Below are 12,759 nucleotides of genomic sequence, written 5' to 3' on the forward strand. Positions count from 1 at the left end.
GGCAATAAAGAGTGCCTATTGCCCAGGTTATGACATGTAGGTGGATGTCAAGCACTTGAGTAAGTTTGTTAGTTCCTAGATCTTGGACAGGTACCACTGATAGACCATGAAATGGGCCCAGAATTGAATAAGAAGAGAAGGGCATGCTGGATCACATTTGGAAAACTGCAGAGTGCTTTCAATGATACTAAGTTACTCCATGTCACAAAAGTTTGTCTTTTTAATAGAAATATTTACCCAAGTTTTCTTCTCTCTTTTAAAAAACCAAATAACCAATGGTTTATCAATTTTATTGTTTTTCATGAAACCAACACTTAGTTTTATTTATTAATTAAAAAAATTTTACATTCAAGTTTTATTAATCTCACCTTTAATTTTTAGGGTTTCCAATTTAGTGTTTAATTGTGGATTTTTAGTTCTTTCTTGAAGTTTTTTTTTAATTGCATACCCAATTCATTGGTCTTCTCTTTCTCTATTTTATTGATGTAAGGGATGATATCTAGTTATGATTCATGGAACATCACTGTCTCAGAATAATCAAAATTTCAGTTCCACCAGAGCAATGGAAAAATGATTGGTAGGGATGGATAGGCTGCAACCTATTACAGCGATGACTTGCGTATGTGAAGTGAGAGGAAAACCATCATTGAGAATATGTAAGTTTGGAAAGGAAGGGAAGTCATATAGTAAGAGTAGGAAATAACAGATGGACACCCTGAAAGTAGCTCTGGTATTCATGAAATATTAAAAGGCCCCTAGGGCATTAGATTTATGGAAGGATATGGACAAGAATTATGTGGAATGAGAAGGCATGAATGAGATGCTATCCACATTGGTTGAGGGAATGAACATAATAAAATCTCTTATTATGAATCCAACAAAGCATTGAAAATCCTTAATGTTTTGCTCCATAAATAATTATAGATTAAGATTTGGAAAGGTCTTCAAATATCATCCAGTATAACACATACTTGAATAAGAATTCCCTCCATATAAACACACGCATGAGTATACACACACACACACTCAAACATTTATTAATATCCTAGTGGGTTGAACGCAGATTGTTGCTTGGTAGAGACAATGGAAAAGATGAGAAGTTTAGAATATACATGGCTGTTGACCTCAAAGAGTTTAATCGCGGCTAGGAAATCAACATGAATATCTGTAATTTGCACTGTTACATGAGAAGTGCATTAAAGTCATGAAACAAAATGCAATTTGAGGCTTGAGGGGAAAGGATAATAACTAACCAGGGGACTCAGGGATGACTTCATGAAAGAGGGGGCACATCTGAAACACACTAGCTGTGTTAGACAAGTTGCTAAACAATTACTGCTCCAAGCAAATTTCTAAGAGTATAAATTCATAGGGGGTGTTGACCTGCTTTAGCAGAGAGAATTTCATGGTTCCAGTAACTATCTTTAACGGGTAGGTAAGAATTGAACAGGAAGAAAGGGAAGAGGGCTTTTCAGGCATAGGGGATTGCCTGAGCAAAAGCTGACAGATAGGAGATCACAAAGTTGTTCAGGGGCAGAGAATTAATATGCTTTATGTGGTTCATAAATGTACCTGGAGGTAGATAATATGAAATAAACCCAGAAAGATTGCCAGGTTCTAAGGATCTTAGGTGCTAGACAGAGACATTTAAAAAATGTGTGACTCAACTGGTAAGCAGCTATTAAGCACCTAGATGAGGGGTGAGGAACCTGCAGCCTTGAGGGCATGTATGGCCCTCTAAGTCCTCAAGTGTGGCCCTCTGAATGAATCCAAACTACACAAAACAAACCCCATATGTGGTCCTCAAGTGCGGTCCTTTGACTGAATCCAAACTTCACAGAACAAATCTTTTTATTAAAGGTATTTGTTATGTGAATTGGGTTTAAGTGAAGTAGAGTTGTGAAAATTCATCAGCCTCATTCTCTCTTCCTGAATCATTGAAGTCCTGCCCATCTACCTTTGGTGTTCACCTTTTCAGCTTCCAATTTGTGAACTTTGGTGACTGAGCGAATGTTAGTACTACAGGCAGAAACATTTAAATCAAAAAAGAAGAGTACACTTTGGGAAAGAAAATGAATTTCTTTTGTTGACTTTAACATGCAAGTGGATCTGTGGGACGTGTAGGCAGATATCTCCAGAAGGTAGTTAAAGATGTGGGTCTGTAGGTCAGAAGAAGGGTTGGGAGTAGAAAAAATACATTTGATAGGAGTGAATTGAATCAAGGACAAAAGTAGAGGGATTAGTTTTTAGTGAATAATAGGGGTAGCTCTTCTATTGTTGGAATGAAGGAGAAGAGAGAGAGTAATGCTGCTGAGAGGTTTAAGGACCCTCCTTCCCCAACATTAAATGTTTCATTAGTGGGGCAGCTAGATGGCACAGTGCTTAGAGCTCTGGCCTTGTAGTCAGGAGGACCTGAATTCAGATTTGGCCTCAGACCTTTGAAACTCACCAGCTGTGTGACTCTGACCAGGACACTTAACCCTTATTGCCTCACCAAAAAAAAAAAAATAAATGTTTTATTAGAATGACACTTACTATAAGCAAATGAACTTGCTTACTACTTGATTTTTAAATCAATTGATTTCAATAATGATAGCTGGGCAGCTAGATGGCACAGAGGATAGAGCACTGGGCCTAGAGTCAGGAAAATCTGAGTTCAAATTTGGCCTTAGATACTTGCTAGTTGTGTGACCCTGGGTAAGTCACTTAACCCTGTTTGTCTCAGTTTCCTCATCTGCAAAATGAGATGGAGAAGGAAATGGCCATCCACTCCAGTATCTCTGTCAAGAAAACCTCAAATGGGATTACGAAGAGTCAGACACGACTGACGTGACTGAACAACAACAAAATGGTATCTGGCATTTCTATAGTGCCATAAGGTTTACAAAGTGTTTTGCAATGATCATCTCATGCTATCCTTATAACAACTGTAGGACTAAATACTATTATTATTCCTATTTTACAGATGAATAAACTGAGGCAGAAGTTAAAATAACTTACCTATGATCACACAGCTGGTAAATGTTTGAGACTGGATTTAAATTTAGGTCTTCCTGACTCCAAGTCCAGCAGTCTGTCTACTGTGACCTGCCTTACAGATTTCAACACACAATGTATCATAACAGTTTTTCAAACTCTCCTTCTGTGTTCCTATCAGGATTCCTTTTTGGCCTGTTCTTATTCACCTTTCCTCATATGATCGTAATTACTGTACACTCCATTCTCCTGGTCCTGCTTTTTTATTGCTTCACATTATATCATAAAGGTCTTTCATATCCCTCTGTATTCCTCATTTTCACAATTTATTACCATTCTCTTATTATTGGCACTTTGGTCTGAAGGTTTTTAAGATGTGGTGAAGGGGAGCTGAAGGAGTTGATGTCAGAAAGTATTAGTTTTCTCAGTGAAGTAGGAGGTTGGGTCATCTAGTGTGTGTGTGTGTGTGTGTGTGTGTGTGTTGTGGGGAGGGGTATTGGTTGGTAGTAAGAGTAGAATAAATAAAAGTGTCAGTCATGGGAACTAAGATACAAGTCACTCAGGCTCCAGTGAGAAGCTTTGTGGAATATTAGATAAAGAATTGGCCTTAGGGGCAGCTAAGTGGTACAGTGGATAGAGCACTAGCCCTGAGTGAGGAGGACCTGAGTTCAAATCTGACCTCAGACACTTACTAGCTGAGCAAGTCACTTAACCCCAATTGCCTCCACAAATAAAAAAAAAAGGAAAAAATTGACCTTAAAGTTGGGAAGACCTGGGTTCAAGTCCTACTTCACAAGGAAATTGCAGATAAAAAAAAAGATATGAAACATTAAAGTACCAAGTCATAGATCTAGATTTGGGTGGGAACTCAGAGATTTGCTAGTTAATTCCCTTCATTGTATGGATGAAGAAACAAGGCCAGGGAGGCTAAGAAATTTGTTTAAGGTCACACAGATAGTAATCATCAAAAGCAGGATTTGAACTCAGATCTAGGGCATTTTTCATTGTACTATACTGTCTCCCACCTAGGGAGTAGATTTCTAGATTTCACCCTCACCTCGAAGGTAATCGATGGCCTCAAATCCATTGGTGAGTTACGGGGGTGTCTACCCCGAGCATGTGAAGACTTCCCCTGGTAGAATGGGCACATGAGAACAATTTGTTCCAAGGGCTATGAAGGTGGCTGAAGCAGGCACTGTGGAGCACTTAGAGCTTGGTCATGCACTGCATCCAGGGTCATCACCAGTTGTTCTGACTTTTGTCTTGCCACTGGACTTTGATGACTCTGAAAGAGAGGGTGAGGCTGACAGCTTTGTGCAATTGCCTCACTTAAAGTCAAGAATCATCCCATGATGACACTGGTCCTCTTCAAAAATGAAGGACAGGGGGCAGTGAGGTGGTTCAGTGTATAGAGCACAGGACCTGAAGTCAGGAGAACCTGAGTTCAAATCTGACCTCAGACCAGACACTTGACACTTACTAGCTGTGTGAACTTGGGCAAGTCACTTAACCCCAATTGCCTCACCAAAAAAATAACTAACTAACTAAATAAAAATAAATAAAAAAATGAAGGGCAAACCGTAACAAAAACAGATTTCTAAATTTACTGTGAATCAGGGAGCAGGAAAGGTTAAGAGGTTATGGTTAGAGGGTACAATTGAACTGTGGTCCCATCATGGTGCAGTGGAAATGGAGTGGAGGAGATCCTTGGCGATGAGGAGGTAGATATATTCCATGGTCAAGTTGTTAAATCTATAAAATCACCAAAAAAATTGCCATACAGTCACTGTTTGAAGACCTCCAGGGCCTGGGATTCACTGTCTCTGAAGGTAACTATACTGCTTCTACTAATTGTTATGAACCAGTACAATAAGAACACGTAATTAAAAAATGTTAAACCTCTTCCCTAAATACTAAATACTATACTAAGTACTCTTCTAGTATATTATTCTAGTCACGTCAAAACAAACAAACACTAAGAATTTTGTGCTTTTGTGATTATGCCTCTGAGTGGGACCCATATGCTTCCTATGACTCTGCTTTCTCATCTAGAAAACAAGAACAATGTGTTGGCGTATGAAGAGGACAATGTGCAAAACAATCAACTATTTTTTTTTATTTAATTGATTTCCTGTTCTTTAAAATAGATAATTGTTTTCTGTTGGTTTCAGAATGATTTAATTCTTGATGGGTTTATGTGAAATCCTAGAGATTCTTTGAATCAACTCTAAAAATTTAATCAAGTTTGAAAATATCCACTCTGGGGATTGATATGTTTTTGAGTTTATGCAAGGTAGAGACTAGACCTGTGATTTCATTGCTGTAAGGAATTCCTGGTGAGAAACTCCTCTCACCAGTGGTAAGCATCTTTTGTCCACCTTACAGTCTTAGGGAGTTGCCCAGACCATTGAGAAATGACTTACCCAGGGTTACCCAGCTGATAAATGTCAGAGTCAAGACTTGAACCTAGGGCTTCCTGATTTTGAGGTCTGTTCTCTATCCATTAAGCCACGTTGCCTCTTTCTGTAAATACAAAATATATATGACAATATTTTTCATGTAGCCACCCTTTCTTCTTTTTACTACTGCAGCTGCTGGAGAAAATGGAAATTTTTCAGAGGGAAGTAGAAAGAAAGAAATGAGAGGGCGAGGCACAGCTAGAGAGATTCTAGCAGCTGGGTTCAGATGATTACTTCAGTGAATTGATAAACATTTATTGAGGGCCTACTATGTGCAAGGCATTTTACAAATATCATCTCATTTGATTCTCACAACCCTATGAGATTATTATCATCCCCATTTTATAGTTGAGGAAACTGAGGCAGACAGAGGTGATATGGTTCACACAACTAGGAAGTGACTGAGGCCAGATTTGACTCAGGTTTTCATGACTCAAAGTCCAGTCCATCCACTCTTCCTCCAAGCTGCCTAGGTAGAGATAGGCTCCTCCTGCCCCGGCGGAGCTCACAATCCAATTACTTCTTCAAGGATCCATAATGTCACTGATATGGCTATTATCTACACTAATACAACCCCCTTATAATTTAGTAGGTGGTCTTCAACAGTCCCTGGCAAAAATCAACACCTTGTGGCCAGCCTTGTGAAGATGAATGTAAGCACCTTCAGGACAGGGATGGTTTTTCCATTTTGTCTTTGGGTCTTCAACGGCCCAGTGTCTGCCACATAGCAGCCGCATGAAAATGATTATTGGATTAGAATATTTGGCCAAATTGGACCAAGGAACATTGTTCTCCATTCAACCTTGTGGGTAGCAGGTGCTTAATGCCTATTTATTCCAGTGAACATAATTCAATCAAGTATGTCTTGATGTTAGAGGCAGAAAATACCTCCTCCAGTCAGACTTTTGTATAGCTCTTTATTTAAAAGTTTTAGAATAACATTTTTTGTTCTAAACTAGTAAAAAGTGGCAACATCTAAAACCATAAACTCCAAATTGTTTACAATTTGTTTATTGATGCCATTTGTTTTTACATCACAGTAATTTTCAGATATTTCTCCCCTCAGTCCTGTCCACCACTGCCATTGAACCCACCCTTGTAATAATAATAATAATAATAATAAAACCACTTAAAACCAACTGACATAGTGACAACATCTAGCATGTATGATATTCCACATCCATAGTCTTCACCTCTTTATTGAAAGGAGGAGGAGCAGCTAGGTGGTGCAGTGGATAGAGCACTGGCCCTGAAGTCAGGAGGACCTGAGTTCAAATCCGGCCTCAGACCAAACACTTGACACTTACTAGCTGTGTGACCCTGGGCAAGTCACTTAACCCCAATTGCCTTAAAAAAAAAAGAAAAGAAAGAAAGGAGGGAGGTACATTTCATCATTTGTTTACTGGGCCAAGACTCGTCATTACAATTACTCTGAGCTTGTGTTTTATTCTCTGGTCTTCTTATTCACATTATTATAATCCTTGTACATATTGGTGTCATCATTCTGCATACTTCCCTTTTCATCAGTTCACGTGATCTTTCCAGATTTCTCTCTGTTTCTCATAGTCATCATTTGTTAATTTCTCAATGACATTCTGTTACATTAATACACCACAATTTGCTTAGCCATTCTCCAATGAATGGGCACCCACTTTGTTTCCATCTTTGTCCTACCCCAAAGAATTCTGAATCTTTTGGCCCCATATAGGAGCATTTCTTCCTTCCTTTGACTTCCTTGGGGGATCCTGCCCAGTAGTCGGGTACAGGTTATTATATTACCTTTAACAGAAGAAAAACAAAAGCATGCTGTCTGCTTCCCTGACTCCTCCCAATCTCATTTTCTTCTATGATTTTTGGTTTTCTTGCTGTAATTATTATTATTTACATAGCCCTCAGCATATTGCTCTGATTCTACTTTCTTTTTTCTGCACTGCATCATTTCAGTCTTCCCCTATTTCTTTTTCTTCATGTTTGTCAATTTTATTAGTCATATGGCTTCCATCTACACAATACCTGTGAATGTTCATTTTTCTAAAGGATTCATATGGCAAGAGGGCTTAGGTACTTATTTACTTAGAAAGCTAAACACAATTAAAAATGAAACACATCGGGGGAATTAATTTATAAACCTTGACTAAAGAAATTCTCAATATCAATGAGAATTTTCTCTTTTCTCAGTGTTTTAGTACTCTGTATATAACAATATTGAGCATTCATATTTCACTTGAAGGTTTACACGACACTTTACATGTGTTTTCCTATTTGATATATTATATATTTATATCTGTTAGGCATTTCCCCTTCTGTGGTCAGTTGATTTCATTAGAATTGGTTTTGTTTCAGTCTTCTGTCTGTTATTTTAAATCACACAAAATGTATCCAGTTGGCAGGAGGTATTAGTGGTTTTTCTCACATTACTAGTGGCCAGAATTCTATTGTTCCTGAGCAGATGAGGGCCAGTTTTTTCACTAATACTTTCCCTGCCAAATTTTTATTGCATCATGTGTTAGTTCTGCTGTAAGAATGGCATCCTCCAAGAATTCTAAACCCACAAAATCCACCATAAGCCACATGATTCTCACAGCTCTGTCTGAATTCCAGCTTCACTCAACTTGTAATGACTTTGTGTTCCATCAAGTTATTCCTTGACTAAAAGAAGTTGCTGAAAGAGTACACTACTAACATTTCTAGTTTAGTTAGAATGAGATGGGGGTAAATTAACAAGCAGATAGAAACCTATTCTAGGGTAATAATAATAATAATAATAATAATAATAATAAAATAACAACAACAATAATAATGATAATTATTATTATTATAGCAGCTGTAACATTAGAATAGCTCTTACTATATGCCAGGCACTGGGCTAAGTGTTCTACGATTATTATCTCATTTGGTCCTCATGACAACCCTGGGAGGTTGTTGCTATTATTATTTCCATGTTATAGATGGAGAAACTGAGACAAACAGAGGTTAAGTGACTTGTCTAAGGTCACACAGCTAGTAAGTGTCTGAGGCTGGATTTAAACTCAGGTCTTCCTGATTCCAAGTCTTGGGACTCTATTTATTACATCATGTAGTTTCCCATTATAGGTTAAAATATTTTCTCTATATTCTCAGTTGTATATTTCTTCTCTGCTTTGTTTTCACTAAGAGTCCAGAAAGGAGAAATTAAAAAGATGAAATTCATATCGGCCCATTGAACTTCATGGGCCAGCTATGTGACCCAGGGGATAGAGTGCTGGGTTTAAACTAGAAATGATGAAGTTCATTATAGCTAAATGTAAAGGTCTATGATTTAGACTTAAAAGAACAGGATGGAGGAGACATGGCTTGGCAGCAGGTCAAGACCTGGAGGCTTTAGTTGCACATAAATTCAGAGTTTTAATTAACTGCTGAACTAAACAGTGACACTTGTAAAAGTGATTTCATTCCTAAGATGCATCAGCTGAACAATACTTTCAGAATAAGGGGCTTAATAATTTTACTATTCTGATTAGACTAGTTAGACTATGTTGGGTCCATCTGTGGTCTTCATACTGAGAGAAATTGACACACTAGGAAGTCCGGAGAAGGGTGACCGGCATGGTGGTAGGGAGAGGAATAATTGAAAACCTTTTAGTGTGAGAAAAAGGTTAATATAAGAGAAGACATAGGAAGGACAGGATGGCTGTCTTAAAATATTTGAGAAAATTTAACATAGAAAAACTATGAAGGCAGAAATAGGACCAATGGATGTAGGAGAAAGATAATAACAATAATGCCTGGTGTTTATCTTCAAGGTTGTTACATCTTACTTCATTTTATCATCTTCATTTTATAGATGAGAAAACTGAGACTGAAAAAAGGTTAAGTGACTTGCCTAGCTAGTGTGAAGTGGGATTTAAACTTAGATCCAACACACTTTCCACTGAATCATTTAGTGCCAGTTTTGGCACAAAATAAACAACTTCCAATAGGCAAAGAATTGTTCAATAATGGAATTAGTTGCTTTGTAAAGTAGTGAGCTTCCTATTTCTAGACTTGTTTAGACAAAGGCTGAAATACCACCTGTCATTGAAAAAAATCAATAGTATAATGGAATGAGTTCTGTATTTAGGGCCAGAGGACCTGGGTTCCAGTCTCTCCTTCCACTTATTAGTTGTGTGACTTTGGGTGAATTACTTCATTTTTCAATCTCAGATCTCAGTAGAGAGTCCCTTTCAGATTGAACATTCTATGATTTCTCCATTAGGAAGAAAGAAGGACTAGGTCCTTTCCAGCTCTGAAATGATAAAATCAATTGTTGGGGACTGTATATATCAGGTATATTGTGCTTGGACCCTCATTTTTGCTGTGTAAGGCACTGTGTTAGGTACTAAAGGTACAAATGCAAAAGTGAGACAGTCTCTGACCTTAAGGACCTTATATTCTACTTGGGGAATTTGTTGATGTTCACAGAAAAGCAAATACAAAATAATTAGAATGACTTGGGGGAGAGTGGGGAGTAATACCAACTGGGGAAATTAGTAGAAGGCAGCCTTTTTGAAGGAGGTGACATGAGCTAAACTTTTAGAGGAACTAGGAACTAGAACAGAAGGTGAGGAGAGAGAACATTCCAAGTACGAAACATCAAAGGGAGATGGAATGTTAGGTATGGGAGCAGTAAGCCATGGAGAAGAAACTGGGCTTTACCCACAGAGTGTTAAATTGCTCTATCAAGCCTAAGTAGCTGCAGGTAAATGCTAATAGGAATTGGTTTGCTGCACATGATAAGTTAGATTTGTTTTCTTTCTGGATAATGAACATTTCAGCAAGCCATCCTTCTATTCTCCCATCCCCAGGCATCATTTATTTGCAAGCTTTACTTCTAATGCTAAACCTCCTTCCACTCTGACCCCAACCCTCTGCTTTTTTTCCCCTCACTAGACCTGTGATTTTATTTGCATAAAGAGCTGATAGTGAAGAAATAAAGAAACTAGGTGGCACAATGGATAAAGTGGCTGGCTCAAGTTCAAATCCTACCTCTGATACTTACTAGCTGTGTGACCCTAAGCAAGTCACACAACTTAACCTTTGTCTGTCTGCCTCAGTTTTTTTTTCATCTGCAAAGTGGGGATAATAACAGCACCTTCCTCCCAGAATTGTTATGACGATCAAATGAAATAATATTTGTAAAGCATCTTGAAATCTTAAAGTGCTGTTGCTGGTGTTTTTGTTGGTCCTTCGTTTTCCAAGAGGACAAATGACATCACAGGGTGATGTCTTGACTTGTGCATGAATTGTATGTAAGTGAGGCAGAGTTGCACAAAGTTGTCAGCCTTTCTATTCTGGAGTCATTCGAGCCTGGTGGCAAACCAAAAGTCAAGATGACTGGAGATGGCCGACAATGCATGGAACCTTCAATGTCTGACTAAGCTCTAAGCACTCCATAGGGCATGCTTCAGTCTCCTTCAGAGTGGTTGGAACAAATTGTTCTCATTCACTCATTCCACTGGGGGAAGTCTTCACATGCTTGGAGTAGACATCCCACTAACTCACTGTTGGATTTGAGACCTGTTGGTTACCCTCAACCTGATTTAGCCTGTCTGTCTAGAGGGTTTGCTTAAAGTGCCATATAAATGTTAGCACTTCCAAAGCAGCAACAGATACTTTGTAGCATCTAGTGAAACTGTGAAACTAGAAGAGGAAAAAGAGAGTGGGAGGACATAGTCAGCATCCTCTAGCACCTTCTCTAGCAGTGACTTTTTTTTTTCACTTTGGCCCCCAGAGCTGATCAAAGTGCCTTGCAAATAGTAGGTTCTCAATGAGTGCTTGCTAAATTGAACTGAATTGAATTGGGTAACAGAATTTTCCAAGGTGGTTTAATTGACTAAATGTCTAAACATGCATTTATTTCTCAAATTGAAGAGTGCTTGGAGAGTCTGAAACAAGAGTATGATTGAAAGAAGTGAATTGTATAAAGAAACCCTCTCAAGTAGTGATTGAGTCCGTGTGACAAGGAATTGTCCAATTGAAGAAGGACCGGCTCTGTGTTTGAGTTATCTGAATACTAGGTTGGATCAAGGTACAATCAATTCCATTGACTTAACTTCTTAAGGAAGAGAGAAAAAAATGGAACAATTGATTGGAAAAATGGTTGATTTGTAAATCACAAGTAAATAGGAACTGAATTGATGTAGGCAAAATTAAATGGGAAGTTAAGGAAATTATCCAGAAAACTCAAGTTTATTTTGACTTGATTTAACCAATTTTCCAGTCTATAGGATGCACATGAAGTGAATATGTATTTAATTCTCTATTTTACGTTGCTTGGCTAAATGCAGGCTGTACTTCTCTTCTGACATGGCCACCTCCAGCACATCTCCTCTATTAGTAAGTAGTAGGCAATTTGGTATACACCAGTGGCCTCAAATGAAAATAGAACTAAGTGTCACTTAAAAATATATAAGGATCTCTGAGGCAGCATATTGACTTAGAAAACAACATATTAACATTATCGATGTTCTGTTGTATTTTTATTTATTTTGTTAAATATTTCCCAATTACATTTTAATCTGATGCAGGCTCCACTCTGTAGTGTCTTGCTTTTGACTCCCATGGTTGACACCTTTGATGGAGAGTACTGAATTTGCTATCAGAGAATCAGAGGACCATAGATTTTGAACTGGAAGGAGATTTGGAAGACATTGATTCAACTCATTTCAATAACAATATTAATAATAATTATAATACCTTACACTTATTTATTTAAGGATTGTTGTTTTTTCAGCCTCACCACCCTCTAAACTAGCTTAGTGGGAGTTTATGGAACTTCTCCAATTGTAGTTGTGTAGTCATTTCAGTCCTGTCCAACTCTTGGTGACTCCATTTGGGGTTTTCTTGGCAAACATACTGGAGTGGTTTGCCATTTCCTTCCCCAGCTCATTTTACAGATGAGGAAACTAAAGCAAACAAAGTTAAGTTACTTGCCTAGGGTCACACAGCTAGTAAGTGTCTGAGGCCAGATTTGAACTCATGAAGATGAGTCTCCCTGATTCCGAGCCCACTGCTGTATTCACTGAACCACCTAACTGTTCATTTAAGGAATAGAAAGTATTTTACATATCCTGTCTTGTTGGATATTTGCAACAACCATGTGAGGTACGTGCTGGTATTATGATACCCATTTTGCAGAAGGTTGCCCAGATAGTGTCTGAGGTAAGATTTGAACTCAGTTCTCAATGTCAGGTCCAACACTCTATCCACTATAACCACCTGGAATCTCAATACTGTGTAACTTTGGGCTAGTCAATGCCCTTTCTGGGTCTCAGTTTCTTATGTAAGATGAAGGGGTTGGATTAAA

Source organism: Vombatus ursinus, unplaced genomic scaffold, assembly GCF_900497805.2.
Source record: "Vombatus ursinus unplaced genomic scaffold, bare-nosed wombat genome assembly UNPS02014832.1, whole genome shotgun sequence".
Lineage (NCBI taxonomy): Eukaryota > Metazoa > Chordata > Mammalia > Diprotodontia > Vombatidae > Vombatus > Vombatus ursinus.